General features: G+C 37.5%; 1 protein-coding gene across 2 annotated transcripts in view; it reads left to right on the forward strand.

Annotated features, from left to right (window-relative positions):
* The window catches only part of Sol1 (CUB domain-containing protein Sol1), a 659,765-nt gene that overhangs the window by 54,165 nt on the left and 592,408 nt on the right, over positions 1-13,192 (forward strand). The window lies entirely within an intron of this gene.

A 13,192-nucleotide genomic window follows, 5' to 3' on the forward strand; every position in this document is an offset into this window, starting at 1 on the left:
TGCGAACTGAAAGATAGGGAATATTTTCAGTCGCGGAGTCAACACGACGGAGGGTCAATATGCTGCGTCAATCGTCTCATTTAGGCAACAAAGCTTAATGTTACTCGTGCAGTTTGCTTGCTCGCGGTCTCAGCTGTTGTGGAATTGAAACCTTCCACTATAATCGCTTTCGGAATTCTGTATTTTATATCGCCCCTCAGCCAATCGATTCCGACCTTTGTCACATATTTAAATAGTAGTAGTATTGATTAAGCAGCAACAAATACGGGACAGTTCTTACTTGCTGACATTCCGTGATGAATATGGGCATTTATGTAAGGATTTCTTTGATTTTAATTTACGAAATTAGTTTTATTATATTTTCCGCCATCTGTATACCGGATTGCGCAAGAAACAGACTTTCTAAAAAAAAACCATGACAAAATTGAATGGATCTACGCACTTGAATGCGACTCTTGCAAGCTGTAGAAAACATACCTAAGAATGTATGCATTAAGATCTCTTCAGTCCTGTTGATTCGTTACGCAGAAAACAAATTGAATGTTACAAATGGTACCGGTATTATCGACTCGTATTTTTATATTAATCGATGTCGAATTACGCTACAAATAACGAAATAGAGGTTGCAATTATGTTGTAGCCTTACGAAATTTTGAACCCTTTAAAGCCCAGTGGGAAATATATGTACCGCAGGATTTAACATACATTAATTGCGAATTTTGTATTTATTAATACACAAATGTCTCTGTATTTGTGTGCGTGCGTGCATTACGAATTGAAAGTTAAGGTATTGCCTTTTTATAACTATAACAAGCGAATGTATAGTTTATTGCAGCAATTCGCGGCACTCCTGAAACTTTGTGGCCGCACACCGATTGCGGAACATCAAGTTAAATTTGATATACACGACGTTTCGTCAGCCGGCTGTACTTCGTTCTTCACACTACTCTCGAAACATCGTGTATATAACGTAAACAACAGACGATAGACAATTGTCAGTCATAGTATTCCTATAACAAATCTGCCATTGCTACATTCCTTCAGAGAATCTTAAAAAAAAACTATTTTTGGTGGTATAATTATTTTATATACACTTTGATTTTGGAGTTCAGTCTTGTTTCGTTTTCGGGTTCTTATACAGGCAGAATTATTGTTGCTTTTAATGTAATCGTGCGGTGTATTTACGGTTACTTTTTATGGCGCTTTGTGATACATAATATAATATATAATATATTTGGTTTAGACTATATACAGAGATCTGTGGCCGCCTAACACCAGGTTTTCACGGCCACAGTCCTTACATACGTAGCACTATTAGCACTACTGCTTACTACAACTATTCACTAATGCTACTCTACGTGACTATTCCTTAATCCCTAATACTATTTACATAACTCTTTCTTATTGTTCTCGTGCCTTCTACCCCAGTGGCAGTTCTAAATTCCTAATTTTGACCTGTCTTTTACATCTTACTTTGTACAGAAATTTCCCTACATCCCTGACCTCCGTGTCATTCGTAGTGCTTAAAATTTTCTTGAAGGCCAACTCTTCGCCAACGGTGAACCACTTGTTCCTCAGGAGCTGTTCCCTCCACCTCCCGGTTTCCGTACACTTTAATAGTATGTGAATCTCGCTTTCTGTCGCCCCACATAAAGGGCATATTTTCCCATCCATGCCCCCCCTCATCCCTCTCAGCTTCCAAATACCCGCTCTGAACCATGCCCATCCCTCTCTCTCCACCCTCGTACAGCAACCAATGTAGCCCTGTCTACCCCACCCTGATTTCATCTCCCCGTACAACGCCAGAGATCTCTTTTCTCTAATTTTAGCAAAAACGTTCTGTCGTTCTATGGCGTTGCACCTTTCCTTTAATTACGAGCGTTAAATCCAAACTGACGCCTCTACAAATGAAGTGATAACAAATCTGTCTTTCTAATGATAATAAATCACGTGAAGAACTAACTGAATGCTAATACCCATCATAATACTATTGTAATATACAATTAACACTTCAGAAGAACATTTCCTAGTTGAATTTGTTTTTGGACAATACATAATGATTTGTCATTACAGACGTGCTAGAGTACGTGAGAAACCATCGGGTGGCAGTAAGGTCGTCCATGACGACGGTCATTTGAGCTTTTCCGTTATTGTGAATATTTTAAGCTCCTTTAGGACATCATTTTGTGGTTATGCAATAATTGAACTGTTCATTAAAATTTAAGAATGTCATTGTTGAAGAAAAAAAGTCTACTTTCAGCAGCAAAACTGTGTAACTGTATTGTGATTATAAAGCGGCTTGTACTGCCTTCACAATGTTGATTACGTGAACGGTGTTTTAATTAAATATTTAAGTGATTAAGAACTGGGCTTAGCTTGGGATAATATTAAAAGAATAAAATTTACATCTTATGAGCTCTGAAATTGAGGAAGATAGGAATTTCAGCAAACGGTTAACCGAAGTAGAGATTAAAATGTTGCATAATTTAAAGTTGTATAAACGATTTTTAGATTAGTGGTAACCACTCCGGTAGCTCTCACTAACCTCATGGATCGTTCTTGTTCCAGCCACGGTGTTGGAAATACATTATTTCACTCCATGAAGATTGAGCCTGGAATAAAGTATACATATAGTCCTGTGATACGTCGGAGGCCCTCATGAAAGCCAACGTGGTGAACGAAATTGATGGACAATAAAATACATTTTCATTACTCTTGAGGAAATACCACTCGATGAGTTGTACATGTTTCTTCGTATAGGAGTGCGGATTTCGCAAAGGTTACGTGACCTCGGCTTCTGTTTTTTAATCTCGCACCCTCAGAGAGAGAGAGAGAGAGAGAGAGAGAGAGAGAGAGAGAGAGAGAGAGAGCTGATTGACTAGAACGTTATTTATATCCTTGCTACTTCACAAGTTGATTAGGCCACGAGGGGTGAGTTAACTATGCATAGTAAGAAACGCAAGAACTGTTCTACAAACGGATTCTTTACCCATAAATCAGATTTGCAAACAGGGGTGTGTATGATAGCCACGGAATTATCTTTAAGCGGCCAAGTGGTTCATTGTAGAGATCGTCTGGTACATACAAGTCCAAAGCGACATTACGAACGTAATTGCATCACTACTCGGTCATCTTAGCCTTCATAATAGCATCTGACAAAAGAGAGCCATAGACTAACACTTTATAGCCAGTTACATGATTCTGTGTTAAACTAGTAGTGTCCAGGGAAATTTGACAGATGTTTACATTTGTGTGTCTGTATATGTTTCCCGAAAACTTATCATAGGCCTTATCATTCCATACTAGTCCATAAATATCACATTAAACTTTATTGTCCCTATATCCAAGAATATTTGTCTCTACAATTATCATCTACGATGTTCAGTTGAAAAGATTTCCTTCTGCTTGAATACAAATAGCAATTGGGCCCGTTATTCGTCCTCAGGTTACTAGTACCATATATTTGCTGATTTCTGAATTGTATCATAATGCAGCACATACTGAGAATAGAAAGTAATTTAATATTCACACCGTTGTTTCATCTAAAAAGTTAATCTGAGTCATTTATTAGTATTTGTAAAGATGGAAGAATGTGTTAAATACAAAGTTACATTTAGAACCTTTTAATGATGGTGTTTAACGTAGGGAAATATTAAAATTAATTGTTCTTGAGAATGCATGAAATCATAGTGCAAAATCTCTTCATCTTCTAGGAAGAGGCAAGTTGTGCGTGAAAATTTAACGCAGAGCTTCCTTATAAAACAACATTTGTTATTTTTCTTATAGGCGCTAGTTGAACCTTCTCTTGAACAAAAAACACTTTACTGTCTGTGCAAAAAACATTTCTCTTAAATCAATGTCCATTACTTTTAAAGACTGACCGTGAACGTTATTGATTATCATAGGAAAACAGGGTGTGACGTAAAACTGTAAACGTTTAAGCCCAAGCTGCAGTCAGATGGTATTAGTACTATTCTACGAATAAATACTATTTCCGCTATTTGTTTGGCATCTCTTCATGTATAAATCCAAAATTCTTCTTCTTTGACCTCTTTTATTACCTTTTTTCGTAACAAACAATGTATGTTTCTGCTTATGTTGTTGTATTATCTCCGATATTTTACCAAATTCTGTTACTGCAAACTTCGCTCTTTCCACAATTTATCTTCGTTCTGTAAAAACATATTTGATTTTTAAAATTTTGAGTGTAATCTCCTAATTTTTGTATTTTTGTATTAATAATCTGAAATTAAACATGCTTCATCCTTTTCAACCACTTTCAACTACTTTCTGACTCGAGGTGGAAGGAACAGAAAATCTCAGGTCTCATGTTTTCGGGCTGCTTGGCCGCCCACCAATAAAGGCTGAAGACACTTTTTTTTCCAAAAATGTGAAAATATCACTCTTATTTTGTTACAGCGATTATCTGTTTGTAGATGGCAGCACTTTTCATCGAAATGTATTGAACTACAACATATATATATCGCAGTTGAGCAGAAGTCCGTGAGATGGCTTCTGCTGCCATCTATAGCTTTTCCCGCTGGAATAAATGTGACGTCTGGAGGATGTATTAATGGTTTATTTAATGTCGCTATCAGAACCAAAGACTTTAGTGTGGAATGATAGGAATGACAAATAGAAAAAAATAATAATGACTGATGAGCTCAAAGGGATATGGAATAACTTGAAGCACTAAGAACGTTTCTTAAAATCACCATTAGACTGCGAGAAATGTAAGAACATAACGCATACCTCCTAAACATAAGGTTTATTAATTGACTCTTGCTTACTTAACTTCTCATTTATCTCAACGAGTTTTTAATTTTGAAAATGGAAGTTGGAACAAATATTATGGACTTCTCTCAGATGCAGTTTCAGTAGATAAAATTCCTATATAAATATTATAAGCATTGTGTGATAATATTAGGTACGAACTCAGAAGTTTAGTTTTTTACGTGAATGACAGCTGAAAATAAATATTTTTTACCTTTCAATGTTAGAAGAAGAAACAAACAAAATTCTCTCACAGACATTAGGAGTTCAGGAAACAAACTCTTCTACTTTCCCTGTTTCTCTCTTCGGATGAGCGCTCAGCACGACGAAGCAAGACAAAACGAAGTTCCGTACAGTCGTTTTATGCACCTGTACCCCATTTCTGGAACTGCAGTTTTTTTACGGAAGTTACTGTGTTCTTGTAGAGTGTTTTCTAAACAACATGTAAAGCTCCAGGGACAAGATACATGAGACCCCCATATTTTAGGGCTCCGTCCAAAACGCATGTTCAGGAAAAGTGGTTCAGCGTAAGTTAATTTCAATGGAACGGTGTTTGAAGTACCTATCGTAACAAGAACAATGGCATTTAAATTACTCTAAATAGATTCGAAATGAATCTGTTAACACTCCAAAGAAAATCTAGAATTTATTTACATTGCTGTGCCGTTCCTGTTTTTCCAGAACCGCCATTATCAGTGATATACGAATATTGGTCGGTAATACAGAACACTGCCTCACTGGACGTATTAAAAACTACTGCCTAGTAACGAAACTATTTTAGTCTCGCGAAACTGCATTTTCTCACCTTCTTGGGGCTTTGTATGGAGTTGCTTGCACCGGTTATGAAGCGGTTAAAAATATTGAGTTTGACTTTTTTCCGCGTTCTGTAGTGCCAGTCACGTTTCGATCCGGTGATATTAAACCGTAAAAACTTTAAAATGAAAATGTATCTCGCCTAAATTTACTCCCTAAAAGTAACAAATTCCAATTTTGGAATATTCTGGACTCGATTCAGTTATTTTATAGTTTCATTCACATAGAATTTTAATGGCATTGTTTTTAGTGTACAGTATTCTATTTTACTTACTTTATATAGCTCATATTAACAATTCAATTGATTTTCATGTATGTAGCACGCATATTGAGAAGTGAAATGCATACGAAGTTCTGATCGGATTGCCTGAACGGGAGAGACAAATTTAAATACGAGGTTCGTCCACAAAGTAAGTTTCCCTGGGGCCGTTTACAGAAACAAAACACAATTTCATGGAAATATTTATTGCAACAGATACAGCAAGTGTCCAGCTATTTTTCAACATATTCGCCACCGGAATTGAGACATTTGTCATACCGTGGGACCAACTTTTGAATACCTGTGTTGTAGAAGTCTGCCGCCTGGGATTGGAACCACTGTGTGACAACCAACTCCGCCTCTCTGTCATTCTCAAAACGCTGATGCTGACCGGACAGGAATTTCTTGAGGTGTAGGAAAAGATGGAAGTCACTGGGAGCGAGGTCCGGGCTGTAGGGTGAATGATTAAACACCTCCCAGCTGAACTCCTGCAGGAGACTTGCTGTCCGTCGAGCAGTGTGCGGCCTAGCGTTATCGTGCAGGAAGACAATACCGGCACTAAGCATCCCGCGCCGCTTGTTCTGAATGACCTGCTGAAAATTGTCTGCACCAGCGACGCACCATCTGCTTGCTCATGACGTTAGGCCCATAGACCCGGCACAGCTGACGATGAATTTTCTATCGGCGCTATGCTCTGTGCATTCAAAAACTTTATCACTGACCGCACTTCACAGTCGGCGGGAGCTGGAATAAGAACCTCCATCTTCAACAGCTGCAACGATGCTACTATGAGAACGCGGGAAGTACCGTTAGTGCATGCGCCATGCTACGTCATTGCTCTATCACGTACGCACAGTCGCTTCGCGCAATATAAGGTTTGCTAGCTGTGGGACGAGTGGGAAACCTACTTTGTGGACGCGCCTCGTACCTTGGAATTCCTAGGCATAGATGGGAGGATAATATTAAAATTGACCTTAAAGAAAGAGGGCGGTAAGGTGTGGACTGGATTCATATGGGTCGAGGCAGGGACAAGTGGCGGGTTCTTGTGAACACGATATGAACTTTCGGGCTTTACAAAAACGCCACATTTCTTGGCTAACTGAGCGACTGTTAGTTTATGCTCTGCTCCATGGAGTCTGTTTCGTTTACTTTGTCTTATATTCCTTGCTTGATCTTCGTTCATAACACGTGTGTATGTTTTATTCTGCCACACTCCAACCCTGAAGGCAGCCATCTTCGTACTAGCCTCCTTGAGAACCTCAGATTCTACTTATTTGTAGTAGCTGACACGTACATGGAAATAACGCACACTGCCAGTGGATAGATGCAATAATATGGGAAACATTGTCGAACTTCAGCGTCTGTCACAAAGCCATAGACCGTTTTAAATAACAAGAAAGTACCAATAAAAATTCATGTTCCTCAGAGAATAAATCGAATAGAAAAACAATGGAATTGTTGCATGAACAAATAAAATTGCTGTCTCACACTCGTAGCCCATTTCATATTCAATATTAGCGTGTAGAAGGATAAAAATAGAGAATATCGTATTTAAATGTGTGATGGGGATGGCTGATGTTTGTGTTGACGTGGACAGGCTTAATTTCGGTATATTTCACGCAGGGTGGCGTTGAATTCAAATAAATTTCCTGTAGAAAAAGCATGTTACACATTTCATTTCCTGAATGGTCGCAGTACCCCGATCCTACGCATAAATGGACGAAGAATCGCGTTCAGTCGGATTTCAACTACGTCTGGTATTGCCGAAAACCATTTACAGGAAAAATAATTCAGTATGGAAACATTTAATCGGTTTTTGTACATAATAGCATGTCATGACAACTATAGGGTGATTAAAAATCTGTCTACGTGTCAGAATATAAATATATATCTCATGGTGAACTTTCGGAAATAAAGTTAGAGGTAGTGTTCAAGTCCACACAGTCACGCGACGCACAAGAGTTATGTGCGTCGTCTGGGGCAGAAGTGCAGAGGGAATTTTGAATCATTATATACATATGTGGGGGTTTATATATATGCTTAATATACGTAACTTAAGGTTTATATTACATTAAAGTAATCACACGTGTTACTTAATTCAGAAAAAATGAAGTTTTATATGTTTACTGGCACTATTAGTTCTTTCTGTTGTAGGCGCGTCTTAAATCCTACATCTTTTTACGAATTCAGGGTCATGTCTTTTTGACACGTCGATTAATCCATGCTGCCATCTTACATGGCGGCCTGAGTGAAGGTTCCGTTTTAGCCCGACCCTCAAAGCATTCTTTAAACCAGGGTTGGTAAACTGAGGCCCACGAATAATTTAGGCCAGCCCTTTGAGATAGTCAGATCCGGCGTTTTATTAAATTTAATCTCTGACACACGGCATAAGGAAATTGTTGCGACAGATACAAAGTAAATGAAATATAGGTACCAACTTGGTCTAGTATATTTATTTTTTAGAATGAGCATTTGTGTTTTTACCATGTTAAAATTACTTTTTGCTATTCTTGGATTTTATTTAGTCCTGAGTTTCGTCCACATCGGCATTAAAGAAGAACAGGTCTACGAATTCTGCTGTTAATGTACATATAGAACGTGAGTCATATACATGCAGACACAAGACAGGTACACAATTGCAACACAGCCCAATACACGAGGCAAATCCCTTCGAAATTGCAAATTCAGAAATTCAATAACTTATATCGAAAACAGTAATCCCTATTACGTCTGAATGTAATTTGAAAGGGAGAAAGAAGAACAGCGAGCATGCTTTATTAGACACTATCTGGGCTTTTGGATTCGCTTGTGTGTTTATGTGTTGCATTTGATGCGTGCAGTGCACGACTGAAAGAAAATTTGAAAATAACAAAGTGATTTTCAGTTCCTGTATTCCTATTTTCATAACTATAACGCTAGAAATGTTATTAAATTCACTGTATTTTAGCGTTTATGTATGCACATTAAATCCATGGCAGAGCACCGTTGCTGAATACAGATACGTTTTCAAAGGGATTTGTTTCATAAACACATTATAAACATACCAGTTTCGGCTGATAACAGCTGTGCCGTTGCTTTATATTGGTTTCGGAATGAATTCACTTCCCTCTTGGCGCTGACCAAAAGCAGCATCACTGCAGCTCTTTGATACAGTGTCGCGGATACTGAATTGGATTCGCGGGATGTAAATAATTTGAGATTCATCAAATTTACATTTATTCGCACATTTTCCAAATTGTATATTGAGATAGTTTTTCAGAATCGTTTCATGTCCGTGAAAAATACTGCTGTACTAAACCCTTGTTATCTGTTCTTAATCAAAGGGCAGAACTTATGCATGGTTTTTAAGCACGTTGTCTATAACATTTCAGTGCAACCAATTATGCATTTAGCCACCCTGTTTGGAGTCATATTTCTGAAGTAGTTTTTTATTAATGGATGAAAGAAAACGGAAGGAAATAGAATGGGACGTTTCGGAGGTCATATGCCTTCGTTATCAGGGAGATGAAATCCGAAGATTAAAAATATTTGATGCCGAGATGAAGCGAGGAATAGTTTGGTTGTAATAGTCATAAATAAAGAACACAGAGTTAGCGGAAAGGAAAGAATATGAAGAGGTGATGAAGGTGAAAAAGAAGATGTTTTATGCCATTTGAGGTGGGGGACTGAGTTCAGAGTAGAGGTGAAAAACTGCAAAGTGCTGGGTAGTCGGCGGTAGAAGTCAACGGAGGAAGTAATGCAAAATAGCTAATGCTTGTTAATTGCATATTCATTTACTTACGGCGGCTATAATTAGCCCTCTGGGTCTCATGGAGTGAAGGTGGAATAAAGAAGATGTGAGATAAGATTAATTTACATTTGTGGTTAGTCGTGGTACTACTTCAGCACTCTGTCCTTTCCCCAAGCTTGTTGGTGGGAGTTATGTCGAAATTTTGACAGTACCCGAATACACATGACCTTTTAGAGAATTCAGAGTAAGACAGTATTTGTTGTTATCTTTTATTGTGTAGCTATTAAATTGTAACAGAGCTTCAAGTTAAGTGTAATAATTGTAAAATTTTAGTCCATGCCTTTGTTTCACTATCTAATAATTTCATTTTATTAGCCACAAGGTACAACATATAATCTATGTCATGCGAAATATATAATTTATGTTCCACACCGATGAAAACATTTGTTTGTGGCGTGCAGAAAAGACGTCGGTTTAAAGCTCCTTATCTTGGCTAAATTCTACGTGGCTTTTCTCAGTAATTCCACGAAAATATTGGCATAGTATCCAGAACAGTCAACGATCGCATCCATCCACTTTCTTTCCAGTTCATTATTAATTAATTACGTCGTCATTCGACGACATTAGTGTTGGAGTATGGACAACGTCGTTAGATAAACTACAGTTTTAAATAAAACATATACAACGACTGTCCCGGATGTTTGATATATACAATTATTAAAATATTCAACCCAGTATAAAGAATAAAGAAGGTAGATCTCCAGGATTGACAAGTTACTAACTGCTCAAAAAATGAAATTATAACACAGAAAATTCATCATTGTGGATGTGAATGGGGAATAGTCTGTTGTGGACATCAAGTGAATTAGTGGGAACCGGATGTCAATTACTGGTTGTGTCTGTCCTCTGTTTCCGGGAAGAGAAAACATTCTGCAGGTACGAAAATGAATGTAATGTGGTCATGTCTGATCCGCTGTAAATTTTGCGTGAAATGTTGATTTAAGCAGTAGATTTGTTGTACTTTAGGTGTATTATATTGTTAGTTCACTTCCCCATACTTATATATATATATATATATATAAAATTCAATGTTCCTGGTTTAAATAAAAAATAATGCCCTGAGTTTAATTATACATCTCAGTAATTTTACCCGTACCACAAAACAGATGAATTTCAGCGAATAAATTTGTTGCCGAGGGTTTATTGCTATTTTCACACCAGCACATCATTTGTCTCTGTCTTTAGCCTTGTAAGTAAATTTTTCCCTCATATTTAATTCATTTGGATCCTTTATAATATTACTCATAAATTTACCTGATTCCAAGTGATTTAAAAGTGGCGTATATATATTATAACTGACTAATATTTACGCTGTGACTTATTAATACCTATAAAGTTTACGGAAGATTAGGTGGTCTTTAGTTTGTGAAACTGCTTTTACAATTTTCCAAATTGAAGTTGTATTTTCTCTCGTGTTGGGTCCTCCAACCACGTACTAAATCTTGTTGACAACGTGCAAGGGGATGAAAAATTTATATGTGTGATGAAAAATAGTTTTGAGAGTGTGTCAAACCTCCGAACAGGTTCCCGAGTCCTCTCACGTCCACGTGAGGATCTTCAACGTGCCTCTCGACCGTTCACGCTCTCCCCCCGAGTGGCCGTAAACTAAAGCCGGTATGAAACAGTGGTCGGATTTAGAAACTTGCATAATATTAATATGTACCTTTCATTTACAAGCCTGTGTTCTTGTATGTATTTTTTTTACAAGTAAGTGTTTTAAATTTCCTGCGTTTGACATGACAAGACAGATATTGTAGGATTTAAGGTTTTCACGGCGGTGTGTCCGAAGATGGCTGTCTTCTGGACTGTAGCGCCGTGTAGTCTGGTAAAAATTTACCAGTGTTTCAGAGTCCCTTGCTGCCCCCATAATCAGGACGATGATGACGGAGACAGAGACGCTATAGCCCAGAAGATAGCCGTCTTCTAGGCAGAGACTGGATTGCCCTGTTCCAGTGAGAAATACCACAACAAATAAATTCCCAGCCACAAAGGCTTTTGACAGTGTGGGATTAACGCAATCAGCAAACCCCCTAGAGTGAAATATTGTCACAGAATTATTTGTAACTTGGAGATTGCAGCTTTATAGGAAATGATAAGGCTGGATTTTTTTTAGAAATTCTGTTAAATGTGTTTTTGTATTAGACTCTGGCTTTTTAGAGAGGTCAACTGTGAAGGCAACTTACAGCATTACGAGGACGGTCTGGCTTGATGCGTCTATCTCCTGCTCCAGAGTCCGCTCTAACAAAGTAAAAAACAGCTCCTTAAGCCGGAGCTTCTTAAATAACAGTACATTTAACAACTCCGTCCGTACCGCAAAGAAAATACAATATTATAAATATCAACTGGCTAATGCTGTGTTAGGAAAAAATTCCTGTTTACCCCGAGAATCACACAAAACAAATATAAATGCAGACTTACTATAAAGCAGGTGGGACATACATTACCTCTAGCCTTTACAGGGATAAAATGTTTTCTGTTATACATTACGGAGTAGAATTTGAGAAGCGTAACATGGGATTCGTGAGTGGAAATAAGTTCCAGAATGTTATGTATAGTAAATGTACCACATACAGCTGCCATTATCTAACATAATTACTATATATTAATATAACTTATCTTATGGTAATTATTAATTTGAGACTGGCGTTATCATTTTACTGATATGAAGGATGATTATATTTTATAAAAGGAGTAATTAAAATCCCGTGGAAAATGTATACCTTTTATTGTTTTATTGTTACAGCGTGTATTATAGTATATAATCCTTTCCAATCTGATTAGATAATAAACTAAGTAGCTGAGACGTTGGACATGCGACATACTGGTGGATTAATAAATCTCAGGCAGTTGGAGTTTTGATAGTGTGAAATTGAATAACTAAAGTTTTAATTCAGGATTTGTAACTGAAAAGTCCTGAATCTGTACTAAATTAAAGATATGTTTTTGCTCTGCAACGTGGGAGTGCTAACAAATCGAATAAAACCCATTTCATGGAATCAAAGACCGTCTTCAGAAATTTGACGTCAAAATGTTTAAACACAAAAGAGTTTTTTTTAAAACGTGTCTCCAAGCAAGTCAATAAACCATCACATGTGGGTCACAAATTACGCTTCTAGCTATGACAATGGCATGTACAATGCAATTTCTATTTGGCAATTTTTTTCCCTTAATATAGTTACAAATTTTAAAAATGTTTTTGTTATGTCAGTCCCAAAGGCTATAAAACTGCGAATGGAAACATATTGGAATACACACATGAATGGACCCAACATAACCCAGAAATTCATGCATGCAATCATAATACTTACGCACGTGCAGTGGTCGGGACAAAACAGTGCATTCCACGTCTGTTGGAAGTGTGAGGTAAGTGGATCAGAAGGGTGAGAGAAGGGGTAGCAGATAATGAAGCATATACTGTCTATAACATGAACATTATTTTCCAGGGGCAGTACTTCGAGCCCATTGTCGCAGACAACGCTTTTGGATTTTGTAGTTTGTGTAGTCTGTCTTTCTTCTGTCCGCAAGTTTGTGACATAGGCGAAATGCACGGCTAGGTC

The sequence above is a fragment of the Zootermopsis nevadensis genome, unplaced genomic scaffold (genome assembly GCF_977971745.1).
Source record: "Zootermopsis nevadensis isolate Lab colony 2312 unplaced genomic scaffold, Znev_1.0 Znev_ptg000030l, whole genome shotgun sequence".
In the NCBI taxonomy this organism is placed as follows: Eukaryota; Metazoa; Arthropoda; class Insecta; order Blattodea; family Termopsidae; genus Zootermopsis; species Zootermopsis nevadensis.